General features: G+C 39.9%; 1 protein-coding gene across 2 annotated transcripts in view; it reads left to right on the top strand.

Annotated features, from left to right (window-relative positions):
• LOC121390154 (alkaline phosphatase-like) overlaps window positions 1–16,976 on the top strand; it is a 96,642-nt gene that overhangs the window by 31,140 nt on the left and 48,526 nt on the right. The gene's annotated exons all lie outside the window — the stretch shown is intronic.

Below are 16,976 nucleotides of genomic sequence, written 5' to 3'. Positions count from 1 at the left end.
ACTTATTTCCATTTTACAAAAATCGCTGTATGTTTTCAATGCAGGTTCTTTCTCCTATAAATAACTAGGGCTAACTGCATAACAAAAGCATCACTCTATAGTGTGTTTCAAACTAATGTTCTTTTCCACCTTCCTAGCGGAATATATCGTAGTATGACCTATATTTAAGAAATAATTTGGAATCATAAGTCAATAAACAAATCAGGCGCGGATTTAAGCGGGGAGTCCAGGTGACACGCGCCCTCTATTTTTGTCAAACAGTATATATTACAGAATACACAAAAAATCAAACCTTATCCCGTCCACCTGTTCAAAAACAACAACAGATTTTGGGCCCCCGCTATTAAAAAACTTCTGGATCCATGCTTGCTATGTCATTAATGTAATGTACTGATACAAAAATAAATAAGTTTGGGTGTTACTGGGGATAATACACTGTAAAGTAACTATAAGATAGGTTGATACATTATGACTGTCAGGTTGTATGTCCATGAATAATATATAATATTTATTATTTACTAATGCACGGGCAAGTGTTAAGCTAAAAGCCACGTTCCCTTTTAGTGTGGGGGGTTGGGGTGATGTCTTAATCTCGTAATGTTCATTGTGACATACTGCACACATACGTGGCCAGAATATTGTATACCCGCGATTGGTGGAGGCGTGGCCCTCTGCCCAACCCCCCACCCACCTCTGACTCCGTATGTAGGTGTATTTTATATGGTTTTATACTGATTGTCCGTGTTTTCTAATACACGTTTATATTTGTTCAACTGATAGGTTGTTTGATAGTGACTAATAATGAATGTCATGGGAATAAATTGTTTTCAGTGTTAAAGAGTTAATGAATACATTGAACGTTATATGCTTGATGGGTAAGGAGAAGCAACTCGACGAACTCATTTCTTCATCACTGCCTTCGTTAAGGGAGACAATCACGTGGTATTTTATTTCTTATAAAACTATTTTGCTTTCTGAAATCTTCTTCGATCTTTATTACATGTTTAACGGCGTCAGAGAAGTTTGTAGGTGTGACAGAGTTCAAACCAAGTGTCAGTTCTTTCCTTACCGTGGCCATTTTACCATCATTATGACGAGCTATGTGCCCTTTTACTTGACTCTAAATCAGTTATATTGGATTCTGTTCCGAATGTCTTGGCGGCAGTCTTAGTCACAAGTGCCCATGGTGTTCGGCAATACCATCAGTAACAAACTGCGGTGCACATTTACTACTTTTCACAAGACCACAAAGAACTGGTTTTGTCATGTTATTCTCAGAAGGTATTTTCTTGGTTCGTAGCCACGCCTATATGTCGTCCTTCTTGGCGTTAAGTGTAGGACATCGTGTTATATCAGTTATTTTGTTGTGATAGCTAGCATTATCCATGACGATGACAGAAGGCTCTGGTAAAGAAGGCGTAAGTTGTTCTTCAAACGGTATAAGCGGCATATCTAGGTCTATCACGCTGATAGTCGTCTTCAAAATAATCAAAAACGTTCTTAATACAAGATTTTACATCAACTGAAATGCTTTTCGATTTACCTATATTTTACTTAAATAACAATAATGTATGGAATGTCTAGTGTCACGGGGATCCTATAATACCCGTAACTGAATGAAACACGATTGTCCAAATATCTCTCCTAACTGTATATCTATTAGATCTCTCTGTAACAGGCAGTTATACCCGCTGGCTCGTCTAGGTATGATCAGAGATAAGATCTTATATAAAGTATAGCACGTTTAGTTCACTAGAAAACACAACAAAAACACAATACACTTTGGAATCTGTATTAACCCTCGCTGACAAATGTACTGCCGCAGTAGTTAATTAACAACAACAAATAATAACAACCCAGAACTGATCACTTAATTAATTAATCTCTAGGTGTCTAGTTTACACAATATGCTAATCACTTCACCGTGACACAACACCCACACGTGTGATAATTGAGAAACGCTTCCAGGAGAAGTTAATTAATAAAGGAATTACAACTCTATTCCTAACTGGTTAATTTTTAATTAACCCTTACTACTCGTTCAATAACGTGTGATAATTGAGAAACGCTGCCAGGGGAACTTAATTAATAAAGGAATTACAACTCTATTCCTAACTGGTTAATTTTTAATTAACCCTTAACTACTCATTCAGTAACCTTGTAACACAGAATTAATACAGGTACCTATCACAATAAAGACAATAACCTACAGTTTACCTAGGTCCTCTAGGATGACTGGCTAAGCCTTAATAATTATTTAGGACAGTGAGCCTACAGATTACTGCGTCAGGTGACCGGCAGCACCGTCTAAATAATATTGGTATAATACAGTATTAAAATATTTAAAGTCACATCAATCACATCAAGGTTATACAACAGAGCAGAAATAATATATAATTACCACGTCCGGGCTGAACTCATATATTTCGTTCAGTAGACGACGTCCGTTTCCCCCGCAGCCTTCCTATGTTTCACCCTGATATCTCTAAAACCCTAGCTATTTATCATAAGTCCGCCAGCAATACCCCGAACGTACCGAACTAGCGGAGGTATTACGTAACTACTGGCCAACTGGGCTTAAGTGCATATTAGAACTGCACACGGCCCTCTAAAACAATTAATATCGCCACAGGCGAAAAGAAATTAAGAGCATGTACCGTCACATCTAGTAATACATTTTTTGTGATCTTATATACCCTTCTAAACTTGTATTTCATGTGGTTTACACAATGCTGCAACAGCACGTGCAATCATATATTATACTTCGAAATAATATATTATTGACCATCGACTTGATATGTATAAGCAATGTTATCGTATTTTGGACATTCAGAGCCGTGTCTAGGGGATGGGCAAGTGGTGGAACCCTTGGAAAAGTCTGAGCAATAGCTTTTTGGTTTACAAAATTGCTTTGCGCGCTACAAAAGTACACCCCCCCCCCCCCCCCCCCCCCCCCAGCACCACCATAAATACTATAGATTTTACCAGGGATCCCGATTAAAAGAAAACCATTGTGGAAAGAGGAGGGCCTAGCGGACCTAACACTGTGGACTCTGTAACACCCCGACCTTGTGTAAGCTGATTTTTGTTTCTTACTACACCCAGTTGTGTTAGGTTAGGTACGGTATGTAAATATATAATTTATAAAATTAAAATAAAATAAATAATGTATTGACAAAATTGATTGGTTACATGCATTTTACGTATATGTTTAAAGAAAAGGTTAGACAAAGCTGGTACACATTTTACATTCCAAAACATTCATAACCTTGATTCAAATGAAACAAGTTACGAATATAATGGCCTTCACGTAGCCTCGTATCCTAATCTTTTGTTACGCAAATAGCCTAAGTTATTTATAGGAGAAAGGACCTGCATTCAAAACATACAAAATTTTTGTAAAATTGAAATAAGTCAACTTCGTGTATTTTAGATGATGAATTGTATATAAAACCTGTCGCGGTTTGGGTTATTTTCAAAGAAAACAATGTTTAAATAGGAATTAAACGTAACATTTGAAAAAAACTTAGGGTCTAAACAATTGAACAGGACTATAGTGTAAAATCTATATCTGTTTGCCTGTGCGATGGTGCATATAAAAACATTCCTTGCTACTAATGCGATATTTCCCAGGGCACTGTCATTGTGAACTGAAAGAGATGGGGTCGGGGGCAGTCAGTCACATGGCAGTCGGGGAGAGAAATCAGGAGCGTGTGCAGAAATTTTAGCAGGGAGGGGTCTAAACTGTAGCGACATAAATTTATAGGGGTGTCGACTCATGCTCCGCCGTGAAATATATACAGAAAAAATAAAGTTCTTGCACAGAGAGGGAAGGAAGGAAATGTTTTATTTAACGATGCACTCAACACATTTTATTTACGGTTATATGGCGTCGAACATATGGTTAAGGACCACAAAGATATTGAGAGAGGAAACCCGCTGTTGCCACTTCATGGGCTACTCTTTTCCATTAGCAGCAAGGGATCTTTAAAATGCACCATCCCACAGACAGGATCGTGCATACCACGGCCTTTATTAAACCAGCTGTGGAGCACTGGCTGGAACGACATCGGCTATTGGATGTCAAACATTTGGTAATTTTGAAATATAGTTTTGGAGAGGAAACCAGCTACATTTTTCCATTAGTAACAAGGGATCTTTTACATGCATCAGTCCACAGCCAGGATAGCACATACCACAGCCTTTGATATACCAGTCGTGGTGCACTGGCTTGAACAAGAAATAGCCCAATGGGCCGATGCGAGCGATTATGTTAGAAATCATTGCTTTCAATTGCCGCATTCTAACTGTACGCGTGCGACGCGACATAATTATCTGTCGCGCTGTACGCGTGCGGTTAGGATACGGCATTTAAATCGCTCGCGTCGCACGCGTCTGGTTAGGATACAGCTTTAAAACTTTATTCTATGCGATGCGAGCGACACGACAACATTTATATCCTAACCAGACGCGACCATAACGAGTCTTCTATTAAAAATTGTTATCAACAGCTGAAACTGCCAAGTAAAAGTTGTTTGATTAGTTAATATATGTTTGTCGCTCGTGTCGCGCGACCAAAAAAAAAAACCCCACAAAAAAACAACAATTCCTATCAGTATTGTGTCACGCGCTCGACTACATCAATCTGTCGCGCTGTACGCGTGCGGTTAAGATGCAGCAATTGAAATCAACGATGGTTTCTAAAAACATCGCTCGCGTTGCTCGTGTCGCACGCGTCCGGTTAGGATACAGCTTTACTAATCAAACAACTTTTACTTGGCGGTTTCAACTATTGATAACAATTTTAAAAATAAGTCTGTCGTTATGGTCGCGTCTGGCTAGGATATAAATCTTATAGTGTCGCTCGCGTCGCACGCGTCCGCTTAGGATACAGCTTTACTAATCAAACAACTTTTACTTGGCGGTTTCAACTATTGATAACAATTTTAAAAATAAGTCTGTCGTTATGGTCGCGTCTGGCTAGGATATAAATCTTATAGTGTCGCTCGCGTCGCACGCGTCCGCTTAGGATACAGCTTGAACGCTAAGATCACCTTCCTTAAGTGCATAGCTACCTTATGCACTTAAGGTGATCTTAGCGTTAAGATCACTTTGTAAAACGGGGCGCAGGGGCCTAAGTCACTAAATTTGTGTAACTTTGCAGTGCAATGCAGTGTTGCAAAGATGATTGTGATGTTGTGAAGAGAGCCTAAAGCCGGCCTCACACAGTGCGTATTGGTCTCGATAGGACACCGTGTGAGACGGGCTTAAGGGAGTTAAACCCCCCAGATCGTTAGGTTATCGTTTAGTCGCCCCTGTCTCTCTCTCTTTCTCTCTCTCTCTCTCTCTCTCTCTCTCTCTCTCTCTCTCTCTCTCTCTCTCTCTCTCTCTCTCTCTCTCTCTCTCTCTCTGTTCGCCCTTCTCTCCTTTTATCTCTCTCAACGAACAATTTGATTTTAGTCCATTTTCCTGGGTAGGATATAAATAATAATAATAATAATAATAATAATAATAATAATAATAATAAAACAGGTATATTTTTACGCCGGGTTATCAGTGGATTTATCTAAATATGGTGGTTTATAACCTAAACCTCCTGCTTTATAATGTATTAAACCCGACACCTCCCACAATGAATATTGATATAATTTTAGAAATATAAAACCGCCTAGACTGCAGGGGTGTGCTATAGGTTGTATTAATGGCCGTGCGATATCATCGTCGGAATTTTAGAAACGTGCAACCTAAAACGAAACGTAGACGCGACGATCCAATCTGAGTCTTTCGGTCAAATTCTGAGAGAGCATGTTGACGCTCGATCACGCCCACCTCATTCGAGTCACTGTAGTACGAAATCGGGCCGGAACTAGCTCAGTCGGTAGAGCGCTCGACTGAGGTGCCTGGGTCGTAGGATCGAACCTTCTCAGAGGAGTCGACGTATTCATTTTCCCCCGTTCCAATCATATACTCCACGACTGGTATATAAAAGTCCGTGATATTTGCGGTACTTTAATGTGGGAAAGAGCATATTAAAGATTGCTTCCCACTAATGAAAAGAAAATGTAACCGGTATCCTCAAAGATTGTATGTCAGACACACAATAGTCGATCATGAATTAATCATTGTACTGTGGAGTTATTGTTAAACAAAGGAAACTGTTTTGTAATACAAAATGTACAAAGTCTCACCTGATTTGCACAAATGAATTTGAACGGAATGTAGCTAAATGTGCTGTCTGGGAAAGTACCTATAACAGTGTTGTTTTAGCAGGGAGGGGTCTAAGCTGTAGCGACATAAATTTATAGGGGTGTCGAGTCATGCTCCCCCGAAAAATATATACAGAAAAAATAAAGTTCATGCCCAGAGAGGGAATGAAGGAAGGAAAGGTTTTATTTAACGACGCACTCAACACATTTTATTTACGGTTATATGGCGTCGGACATATGGTTAAGGACCACAAAGATATTGAGAGAGGAAACCCGCTGTCGCCACTTCATGGGCTACTCTTTTCCATTAGCAGCAAGGGATCTTTTAAATGCACCATCCCACAGACAGGATCGTGCATACCACGGCCTTTATTAAACCAGTTGTGGAGCACTGGTTGGAATGACATCGGCTATTGGATGTCAAACATTTGATAATTTTGAAATATAGTTTTAGAGAGGAAACCAGCTACATTTTTCCATTAGTAGCAAGGAATCTTTTACATGCACCAGTCCACAGCCAGGATAGCACATACCACAGCCTTTCATATACCAGTCGTGGTGCACTGGCTTGAACAAGAAATAGCCCAATGGGCCCACCGACGGGAATCGACAACGCACCAAGCAAGCGCTTTACCACTGCGCTACGTCCCGCCCTTACTTTTATTAGATTCAGAACCAATTGTTTTTCAGATTTGATTATCTGCCTAGGATTAAGTTGATAATTTACTTTATTGTTAAAGCTGTATTACCCAATGTTACTGGCTAAATAAAATGAGCGACGTGCGACGCGAGCGATTATGTTAGAAACCATTGCTTCAATTGCCGCATCCTAACTGCACGCGTGCGACGCGACATAATTATTTGTCGCGCCGTACGCGTGCGGTTAGGATACGGCGATTGAAATCAATGGTTTCTAAAAATAATCGCTCGCGTCGCACGCGTCCTGTTAGGATACAGCTTTAAAGCTTTATGCTAAGCCGGACGCGTGCGACGCGAGCGATGCGAGCGACACGACAACATTTATATCCTAACTAGACGCGACCATAACGACAGTCTTGTTTTTAAAATGTTTATCAACAGTTGAAACCGCCAAGTCAAATTTCTTTGATTAGTTAATAGATGTTTGTCGCTCGTGTCACGCGACCAAAAAAAAGAAGAAGAAACAATTCCTATCGGTATTGTGTCGCGCGCTCGACTACATCAATCTGTCGCGCCGTACGCGTGCGGTTAAGATGCAGCAATTGAAATCAACGATGGTTTCTAAAAGCATCGCTCGCGTTGCTCGTGTCGCACGCGTCCGGTTAGGATACAGCTTTACTAATCAAACAACTTTTACTTGGCGGTTTCAACTGTTGATAACAATTTTAAAAAGAAGTGTGTCGTTATGGTCGCGTCTACCGGCCTTGGTGGCGTCGTGGTTAGGCCATCGGTCTACAGGCTGGTAGGTACTGGGTTCGGATCCCAGTCGAGGCATGGGATTTTTAATCCAGATACCGACTCCAAACGCTGAGTGAGTGCTCCGCAAGGCTCAATGGGTAGGTGTAAACAACTTGCACCGACCAGTGATCCATAACTGGTTCAACAAAGGCCATGGTTTGTGCTATCCTGCCTGTGGGAAGCGCGTTGTCGATCGATCACGCCCACCTCATTCGAGTCACTGTAGTACGAAATCGAGCTGTATCTAGCTCAGTCAGTAGAGCGCTCGACTGAGGTGCTTGTGTCGTAGGATCGAACCCCTTCAGAGGAGTCGACGTATTCATTTTCCTCCGTTCCAATCATATACTCCACGACTGGTATATAAAAGACCGTGATATTTGCGGTACTTTAATGTGGGAAAGAGCATATTAAAGATTCCTTCCCACTAATGAAAAGAAAATGTAACCGGTATCCTCAAAGATTGTATGTCAGACACACAATAGTCGAAAATGAATTAATCATTGTACTGTGGCGTTATTGTTAAACAAAGGAAACTATTTTGTAATACAAGATGTACATAGTCTCACCTGATTTGCACAAATGAATTTGAACGGAATGTACCTAAATGTGCTGTCTGGGAAAGTACCTATAACAGTGTTGTTTTGGTAAAAATAACCAGCGTGGCGGTAGGTTTCCCATCTCTCTCTCTCTCTCTCTCTCTCTCTCTCTCTCTCTCTCTCTCTCTCTCTCTCTCTCTCTCTCTCTCTCTCTCTCTCTCTCTCTCTCTCTCTGTCTACATATATATATATATATGTGTGTGTGTGTGTGTCTGTCTGTCTGTCTGTCTGTCTGTCTCTCTCTCTCTCTCTCTCTCTCTCTCTCTCTCTCTCTCTCTCTCTCTCTCTCTCTCTCTCTCTGTGTGTGTCTCTCTGCCTCTGTCTCTCTAATTTTCGCTATACTCCCTTTCGAGAACTGTTGTCTGAGATTTAGAGATCATTACAAAGTAGCTTTACAATCCATGCCTACTGTTCAATCCCAACCATCAACCCTAAGATCAGACCACCAAACTCAATCCTGCCATCCAACAATGCCTTACAATCAAGCTTAACCATCCAACTCTACCAATCAACGCCACCATCCAACGCCACCATCTAACCCTACCAGTCATACCATCCAACGCCACCATCTAAGCCTACCATTCAACGACATTACTAGAGCGCACTGCCACTGGGCTACGTCCCACTCAAAGACAACCAGAACAAAGACAGTCTATCTGACTCTCGGAATATATACTCTTCAAAACAAGTAGGGGAACTCTAATAATAATTTACAATTGCCAAAATTGTAAGGTATATTAGCTGTGGGGATATGATAATAGTGAATTAATTGGGCAAACATTACAACCGGTACTTGAGTATTACAGTAGGTTTTATGACCACCAAAGATCTTGAAGGACGATTGGGGTCAGAAGTGAAATTTGAAAGTTGACGGGGTTTTTTTGTCAGTAAATCGTAAATTCAAACAATAAAAATGACTAAAAAGAAAACGATAACAACTGTATGATCAACAGAATAAAAAAAAAGATTAAAAGAAATAATGTTTCACAGTGATTAATCGACCTTCTTGGAAATTATCAAACACCCCACACACGTGTACGGAGAAACTGCGTGATGCATACGCAAACTATGGAATGCGTTTTGGTGTGTTGATAAACAGACCTGAACGTTCTTTACTAAGATGTCGGTGGTCAAAACGTATGTTCGGTCTAATAGTTGATAGTAACATTAATATTTCAGGTTTCTCTACGTTTTTAAAGTTTATATAATAATATAAATTCTGATAGCACGGCTGTGCCGGTGTTTATTAGCAGACTCATCGGTTATTGGATGTAAGAAAAAGAAGACACATGGTCTGCAGAGGAAACCCATTACATATCTTCCGTTAGCAGCGAGACATCTTTCTATTAGCGTCTTCCTACCGACAGAACAGAAGAATACCACGGCTTTTGATATAGCAGTCCGATTCGTGGAGCGCCTAGTGTAAAGGAATGGCTGTCAACCATAACAAGTCATAATCTTTAATGCGGTCATTGAAAGTAAGCAAAAGATGGCCGATTAATCTGTGTGCCCTCATCAGCCCACCCACAGTGCGTTAAATTACAACACGTTGACGCCAGAGATGTTATAAACGACGAAATCCAACATTTCAATTCACCTTCCGACAGCCCAGTGTCCGAGGACGTTGTTTCCTTCTCTTTGAAAAGATGTTTTGCAAACAACGTCCCTTTTCACGAGAACATATCGTGTGTATTAAACCTCATCTAACTTCTGACATCTCGAATCAATAATCCTTTTCAAAAAAAAGGAAATGTTTAAAAACCCGTAAAACCCCAAAGATGTTTTTCGGTGATAGCGAAACAGAGGGTCCAACGTCAAAGTTTCGAATATCGGTTTACTACGTTCTCCAAACAAACGTCGCAGCGTCAAGTTGTCTGATGGATGGTTCTTCGCGACGTGGTATCGTGGTCCCGTGATGCTCCCCGGCCCAGATAAAGGCACGTAAATAGAGTTTAAGTCAAGTCTCCAGCCGCGGCTGTCCAACCCGTCGCATCAAAGGTGAGAAGTCAAGCAGAAAACACACGGTCGGACCACGAGATGATGGGAAAGGTGCGCCCTTGTGTTTCTCCTCGAGATCACGGTGTCAGCTAATAGACCTCGACAAAGCCGTACTATCAGATTTTATATATACATGTATATACATACATTCCAAGAGTCGCATAGACTGTTTTTTTTCTCTCTCTTCTTTTTCTCTTTTTTTATTTTTTTTTTTGGGGGGGGGGGGGGGGAGGACGTAGCCCAGTGGTAAAGGGCTCGCTTGATGCGCGGTCGGTCTAGAATCGATCCCCGTTGGTGAGCCCATTTTCTCGTTCTAGCCACATATGCGTACTAGACATGAGGGCATGGGAGGGGCAGTGCTGGAGCAAAACATCAAATTCGGGCAAAACTTATACAGAAAGAAAGAAAGAAATGTTATATTTAACGACGCACTCAACACATTTTATTTACGGTTATATGGCGTCAGAACATATGGTTAAGGACCACACAGATTTGGAGAGGAAACCCGCTGTCGCCACATAGGCTACTCTTTTACGACAGGTAGCAAGGGATCTTTTATTTGCGCTTCCCACAGGCAGGATAGCACAAACCATGGCCTTTGTTGAACCAGTTATGGATCACTGGTCGGTGCAAGTGGTTTACACCTACCCATTGAGCCTTGCGGAGCACTCACTCAGGGTTTGGAGTCGGTATCTGGATTAAAAATCCCATGCCTCGACTGGGATTCGAACCCAGTACCTACCAGCCTGTAGACCGATGGCCTGCCACGACGCCACCGAGGCCGGTCCCAAAATTATACAGATATTCGAGTAAAATGTGCTAACCTGAGACTTTTTTACCATGTATTTCCATCATTCTACCCTCAAAATTAGTTGTAATCCATATAAAAATTCGTAGTGATTCGTTTTCAACCCTATATAGTTGTTTGGTAGTAATGCTAATATGATTAAATAATTATTTCCAGATTCGGACACCAGTTCACCACTACTGGTATATCAAAGGCCGTGGTATGTGCTGTCAGGTCTGTTGGATGGTGCATATAAAAGATACTCTGCCACTAATGGAAAAATGTAGCGGGTTTCTTCTCTAATACTAAATGTCAAAATGACCAAGTGTTTGACATCCAACAGCCGATAATTAAAAAAAATCAATGTGCTCTAGTGGTGTTGTTAAACAAAACAAACTTTCTGTTTTTTCTCTCTGTTTTTTTTAATCTGAATTATTGATGGTTTTTGAGGACTGACGTCAAAATTTGAAGGTGTTCTCTTTTTGCGTTTCAATGACAACGAAACACAATATTTGTAACGGTAATTCGCAATTCAAAATTGTAACTATAACACAAATAAGAATCTAAGAGATATTATAGTGACGTTTCCCGTATGAATAAAACAATAGCCGTTGGGAAAAGTATCTTGGAAAGTAATATTGTCATAGAAATTTTGTTTGAATGTTCTTTTTTTATTCTCTCAAAATAATGAAGGAAATCCTTGTAGCACTTGTTTGTAATCGCATCTTTGTTAAGCGTAGAGTCTATGAGATATTGTAGTCATGTTGTTCATACGAATAAAGCAATAGCTGTCTGGAAAACAATCTTTGAAAGTAATATTATCTTAGAAACTAAATTTGAATGGGTTTTTTTCATAAATAATAAACTTTGCTTGAAAATAGGTTGTAATCGTATCTTTATGAAAGGTAGAGTCTAGGAAATATTACAGTCACTTTCGTCACATGAATAAAGCAATACCTGCCTGGGAAAATATCTTTGAAAGTTATATTATCTTAGCAATTTCATTTAACGTCTGTTTGAATGTTATTTTTTTCAAAACTAATGAAGGACAGTCCTTGTAACGCTTATTCGTAATCGTATCTTTGTGAAAGGTAGAGTCTAAGAGATAATGTAGTTACACTGGCCATAAGAATACAGGAAGAGTTAACTCCCTTAAAACAATGTTGCTTCTTTTTGTTTTCCTTCCTTCCATTGTTTTCTGTTTCCTTTCCTTTTCTGATTACCCATTTGTGTAATAGAGGCCAATTAAACTTTCAGAAACAAACAAAATAAATAAATAAGCAAATAAATTGGTCTAAAATGTAGGAAAAGAAATAAAATAAAATAAAAAAGAACACGAAACGAAAACAAATTAAGGAAAAAAAGAAAAAGAAAAAAGAACACGAAAGGAAAAGAGAAGAACCAAATGATATATAGTGTCGGGTTTCTTCTTTGATTCAGACAGCTGTAATTCTTAATCCCTTTGCTTTCTTCGGCTAAAGTTTAATCCATGCAATACCTGTACGCCATTTTGCTTAAGCCTACAAAGAATAGGTCAGCAGTGAGAAATGCCAGTTTTTGTCGTAGCTGACGTTTCTCATGACCTTTGGTAAGCAAAGCTAGGCGTGTGTTTCGTATCTTTTTGACATTGAATAATATTACACCGAAATCCCGGGCAAGTGTAGTATAAAATACATGTACTAGTATATTGTACTCCAGTTACGACTTGTCGTCTGTAATTCCACCCTCGCTGTCAAAGAACCGCGGTTTGTAATATATGATCATGTGTATTTTCTACTGTCAGCTTTTGACTTCACGTCGCTGTGACTTTTGTGAATTTCCCTTTGAGTGTTAATGTGTTAATTTTGCAACGCTTTTTTTTTTCTAAACCGTAAAATGCGTTGAAATTGTGTAGATGTGTTCAGAATTGTCAGTTTACGTTTTATTTCACGTACCGTTACTAGGCTATAGTCCGTCCCATCATCCTACTAAAATGTTGGGGTTGGGGTTTTTTGGAGGGGGGATTTTGTTAATAACTTCAGTTTGGTTTGACGTGAGAAGAAGAGTTAAAGTGTTTTGGAAATAACTTTTACTATTTTTGTGTGCAATTTAGAAAACAATCGGCTCGGAAATAAATAAATTGCAGTAAATTTCATAGTATGAAAAACAAGCGTTCCCTGTGGGACGGACTATAGATACAGTTGAGCTTCCTATTAAGAAAAGAAAAAAGGAGAGAGAAAAAAGAACCCAACCGAAAATGTAACCTTTTTGTGTAGTCGACGACGGGGATCGATCTCGGACCGTCCGCGCCTGAAGCGAGCGCTGTACCACTAGACAATACCATCTATTATTGTGTTATGCTTCTTTCTTTGTTTACTGCCCCTCACCATTCCACGCCCCCTCCGTTATTTTAGACACTCACAATATATATATATATATACATACATAGCGAGTATAGCCAAATAATATCAAAGAATGGCATGCAAATTAAAAAAGATATATTCGGGATTGCATCTGGAAAAAATTAAGTAGTTAAATATTAAAACTGTACACGACACGGCAGCTTTAAAATCTTTATAAACACCTCTGTTAAACATTAAATATTTCCTCGACATTTCAGCTTCAAAATCTATATAAAACCATTTTGTTAAACATTAAAAATGCACTCGATATTTCAGGTTTAAAATCTATATAATATTTTCTGTTAAAGATTAAAAAAAAACATTTTTTGAGAATTCAGATTTAAAATCTATATAATCGTTTTGTTAAAGATTAAAATGTATTCGATATTTCAGCTTTAAAATCTATATTATAATCTATTAAAAAATGTACTCGATATTTTAGCTTTAAAATCTATATAATCTATTCTGTTAAATATTAAAATTATACTTGAGATTGTTAAATCTTTATGTGTACTCGATATTTCAGCTTTTAATTATATATTGTCTATTCCATTAAATGTTTGAAATGTATCTTCAAAAATCTATATAATCTATTCTGTTAAATATTAAAAATGTACTCGAGATATCAACTAATATCTATATAATGTACTCGAAACTGCAGCTTTAAAATACTAGCATATATTATGTTTTGTTCTGAATTGGTTCACTGTTTTTAAGATGTATTCAAGTTTAAATCTGTTGTGATAAATGTTAAAAAATTTACTCGAGAATACAACTTTAAAATATATGTTATGATTTATTCTACATTATTTTTTAAAAGTTATTTTTAATGTACTCAAGTTCACGGCTTTAAAATCTGTATAATCTGTTATGTTAAATATTAAACATTTTCTAGAGAATGCAACTTTAAAATATGTAATATATAATTTATTCAAAATTGTTAAATATTTTTAAAATGTACTCAACTTCCCGACTTCAAAATCTATCGTGCCAAGTTTCTCCTTATTAAATTACGGGTGCGTCTGCGTTTACCATTACACGATTCGCACTACTTGACCGCGCGGCGTGACACTGTTAAAACACTACCTTTCAACGCGAAGAGATACATGGCGACGGATCTAATTAGAAAAGTGGAGCGCCTCATTTGGTCTCTTTGAAAAGTTGAAGATTTCACAGGTAGATAAATACGTATTCACCGGACGCGTGAACCCCGACACACGGAGAATAATAACTAGGTGTGATGGTATGACGTGTATATGTAATAGTATATACATGTCGTGGAATGTTCATGATGGTAGTTTAGAGTTCGAGTTGCACTCCAATGACTTCTGTAGATTGGGCCCTGTCCTGTCTTTGACATATTCGGCGACGAATTCTGACTGTGTGTCTAAGGTATTATGCTTCAAATTTAATGGTTGCTTGACAGATTGAATAGACCTCGTCCCACGAAATGATCTTAGCACTAAGTAAAGCACTCGCTTGATGCGTGGTCGGTCTCTGATCGATCCCCATCGGTGGGGGCATTGGTCTATTTCTCGTTCCAGCCAATGCATCACGACTAGCATCTCAAAGGTCGCGGTATTTGCTATCCTGTCTGTGGGATGGTGCATATAAAAGATTCCTTGCTACTAATGGCTAAATGTAGTGGGTTTCCTCTCTAAGACTATATGTCAAAATCACCAAACGATTGACATGCAATAACCAATGATTAATAAATCAATGTGCTCTAGAGGTGTCGTAAAACAAAAGAAAACACTTTAAGTACTATCGTTGGAAACAGGGTGTGTATTCGAAAGTGTGTGTGTGTGTGGGGGGGGGGGGGAACACTGTCAGTGCGATATGAAAGTGGGGGGGGGACACTGTCAGTGCGATATGAAAGTGTGTGTTTAGGGGAGGCGGGGATACATTGTCATTCCGATAACCCCTGGGAAGGACATATTAGGGCGTAAAGGGCTTGGACCTGTTAAAGGAGCTTCGAAGCATGGTTCCTTTATCACATTTAGAAATTCGTGTCTTTAAATCCATTTATATCCTTTTGAGCACAATGTCAGGGGAAAGTTGGGGGATCAGGTCCCCACGGTCCACCAACCAGCCTGTTCCGCGGCCCCTAGTAAAATACTTACTATCTATCGCAGCGGTAATGCGGCTTCACACTGTTCGCATTTGCTGCGATGCGACAAGATACGGTAGGATACGATACGACATCCTAAGGAATAGCACCATGTCGTATCTCAGACGATCGAGTCGTATTTCAGACGATCTTGTCGTATCTCAGACGTGTTGATTCTTCAGTTCAGCCCATTTTGCTGTCTTTCGCCACAAATGTCTACAAATAATCGTATAAAAATAATCGTAGGATATCGTACCGTATCCGTGCGATCCTCGGCGATAAGATCAGTTCAGGATACACCACGATATCTGTTATCGTGTCGTATCGCAGCAAATTAGCACCGTGTGAGGCCAACAAAACATTTTTCTGCGATTGCTGCCCGTTTAAGGACACGACGTAGCTTATTCTCGTACAGTATGGTGGAAATTTACAATAATTCAAAGACATTTATAAACAACTAACGTATATATCAAATGAAAGATTGTTGGGGTTGTTTTTTAAAAAAGAGCTTACTTTGGTATCACTAGAGCACATTGATTATTACATTTGGTAACTTTGACACCTATTATTCATATATATAATACTCTTCAAAAGAAGAAACGCAAAACCACATTGTCGTAACATTTGGAGAATTGATTTAATTATTGAATGGTGAGTCCGATAATTACCAAATGTTGCAGGATTGTTCACAATTCACTCTAGTCCATTGTGAGTAAGTGATAGGACACACCACCAAGGTCAAGGTCATCTGGAGTCAATACCGGGTGTGGCCTCCGCGTGTTGACAACTGCCTGGCACCGCCTGCCCATTGAAGCAACCAGAGTACGGATGACGTCCCGGGGGATGGTGGCCCACTCGGCCTGCAAGGCTGCTGCCAGCTCGGGCAGGGTCTGGGGCTGTGGTTGTCGCTGTCGGAGGCGTCGGTCCAACTCGTCCCATAGATGCTCAATTGGGTTCAAATCCGGTGATATCGATGGCCAAGGAAGGACATTAATGTTGTTGTTCTGTAGGAAAGCCGTTGTGAGACGTGCTCTGTGAGGCCTGGCGTTGTCATGTTGGAACACTGCGTTGGCGTTGGCCATAACTGGAACGATGTGTGGCCGGAGGATCTGGTCAATGTAGCCCTGTGCATTCAGGTTGCCCTGCACGTGGACCAGGTCAGTTCTGCCAGTGTGTGAGATGGCTGCCCACACCATGACACTACCCCCGCCGAATCTGTCCACTTCCTGCACGCAGTTTGCCGCATAACGTTCACCACGACGCCTATACACGCAACATCTTCCATCATGACGTCGGAGCAGAAATCGGGACTCGTCACTGAACCACACCTGTCTCCATCGCAGTTGAGGCCATTGTCGTTGAATCTGGCACCACTGCAGTCGGAGTCGACGGTGTTGTGGTGTTAAGATGACACCTCGAACTGGACGTTCTGGCACGAATTCCTACCTCACGTAGGCGGTT

This window comes from Gigantopelta aegis, chromosome 15, assembly GCF_016097555.1.
Source record: "Gigantopelta aegis isolate Gae_Host chromosome 15, Gae_host_genome, whole genome shotgun sequence".
Taxonomy (NCBI): Eukaryota; Metazoa; Mollusca; class Gastropoda; order Neomphalida; family Peltospiridae; genus Gigantopelta; species Gigantopelta aegis.
This window is presented reverse-complemented; position numbering and strand designations above follow the sequence as displayed.